Here is a 2,500-nt window from a genome sequence, read left to right as displayed (position 1 = left end):
TATTCCGTGCGAATGACACTAAATACTTCAAACTATCAAATTCCTCTAGCCTTTCTCCTTTCAGACTTACCTTCAACCTACTGCCATCCTCAGCCCTTGTGCATTTCAATAGATTACTTTTACCCCGAAATCTACTTTCAACTCTCTCCTGTCACATATCTTCTAGAAAAACTAGTAGCAAGGTGACATAAGCTTTCAGGCTATCAAACCTAGAAATGGGTCAAGATTTTAGAAAAAAAAAGGCACAAATAACGTCTACAAGTTTAAAAGAAAAATGACGATAACGTCAACTGGCACAACATACTCGCTGCCAGATGTACGATGCTATTCAACCGGCCGTGTCTGCGTTGTTTTATAAAGCGATCACGAATTGTAGTAGGTATTGCCTTAAATTAGGAAATTACCGTGGAGTTACACATGCGAGTTGCTAAATAACTTATATATTTTTTTCTCTACTCAGTCACCTACCCACATTGATATACATTTTTATCAACGTTTTTCGTGGGTAAAAGATATTTTAGCTATCATTTCTACCCTTGGTCGGTAAAAGATTCCAAAGGCGTGACTCAACCGACCACAATAAATAAATAAATTATTCTAAATAAAGATAAAATGAATATATATATATATATATATATATATATATATATATATGTATGTATATACATATATATATATATGTATATATATATATATATATATATATATATATAGAGAGAGAGAGAGAGAGATATGATAAAAAAAAAGGTCGGTAAATTCCTGTCACTTTCTTTGGAAAGTGGTTCTGCTTAAGGGGGGGGGAGACTCCTTATTCATCTTAATATACAACAAAAAAGAATCTGGTGTAGATTTCAGACTAAGGAGGAATAAGAGTCCGAGTTTTCTCAGCCTCACCGGGACTAGACAGTCTCCAACTATCACAGCAAAATCACCGGAAATACGGTAAATCTGGGGACCTTGTGGTCCATGGCGAGGCAGAAAATGGGAGAAAAAAAAGGAGTATAATTAACACTGAGTATTTGTTAAACGGAACTTTGAAATAAGGAACTGTGGTTTCAGCGATCACATCAGTGGGAAGTTGAAGAGGGACATTCCTTGGATGAATAAAATCACCAGGCGAAAGCCAGAACTTAGGAATAGCAGTTTCCTCCTAATCAAACCTAACCCATGTTTTGTTATTATTTCTACTGTTTTTTCGTCATTATTTTCATTTTTATTTCTTCATTGTTTCTATTGTTATTTCATCGTTTTAATGTTACCGTTATTCTTATTGTTATTTCATAGATATTTTTACTGTTTTTTTCATCTGTATTTCTTACTATTTCATCGTTATTTTCACTATTATTTCACCGTTATTTTCATTGTTATTTCATTTTCTTATTGTTATATCATAGTTATTTTTATTATTTCATAATCCTTTTCATTGTTATTTCATCATTATTTTTACTGTTATTTCATCGTTATTATCATTGTTATTTCATCGTTATTTGTAGTGTCATTTCATAGTTATTTTATTGTTATTTCATATTTATTTTTTCTAATTTCATACTTATTTTATTTTACTGTTTCATAGTTATTTTCATTGTTATTTCAGTTATTTTTATATAATTTAATTTATCTTAATTGTTATTTCATCGTTATTTTACTATTATTTCACCGTCATTTCCATTGTTATTTAATCGCTAGTTTCATTACAATTTTATCGTTATTTTATTATTTCATATTTATTTCTATAATTATTTCATAGTAATTTTTGTTTTTATTTCATCGTTATATTTATTGTTCCATAGTTATTTTCATTGTCATTTCAGTTATTTTCATTATCATTTCATTTATTTTCATTGTTATTTCATCGTTATTTTACTGTTATTTCATCAGCATTTTCATTGTTATTTCATCGCTTCGCTGTTTTCATTATTATTTCACTGTTATTTTATTATTATTTCAGTTATTTTTATTATTTCATATTTATTTTTGTTGGTATTTCATCGATATTTTTACCGTTATTTCAAAGTTATTTTCATTGTTCTTTAATCGTTATTTTTACTGCCATTTCATAGTTATTTTCGTTATTTCATCGTCATTTTCATTGTTATTTCATCGTTATTTTCATTGTTATTTCATCGTTATTTTCATTGTTATATCATCGTTATTTTTATTATTTAATTTTTTATAGATATTTTCATTTCATCGTTATTTCTACTGTTATTTCAGAGTAATTTTGATTATTTCAGTTATTCTTATTATTTCATAGTTATTTCTATTATCATTTCATAGTTATTTTCATTATTTCATCGTTTCATTGTTATTTCATCGTTAATTTCATTATCATTTCATCGTTATTTTATTGTTATTTCTAAGTTATCTTTATTATAATTTCATAGTTATTTGTATTGTTATTTCATAGTTAATTTTACTGTTATTTCATAGTTATTTTCACTTTTATTTCATCGTTATTGTTACTTTTATTTCATAGTTATTTTCGTTGTTATTTTATTAC

Source organism: Oratosquilla oratoria, chromosome 26, assembly GCF_046742065.1.
Source record: "Oratosquilla oratoria isolate Oo_2021 chromosome 26, ASM4674206v1, whole genome shotgun sequence".
NCBI classification, from domain to species: Eukaryota; Metazoa; Arthropoda; class Malacostraca; order Stomatopoda; family Squillidae; genus Oratosquilla; species Oratosquilla oratoria.
The sequence above is the reverse complement of the archived record's forward strand: the minus strand, read 5'-3'. Positions refer to the sequence as shown.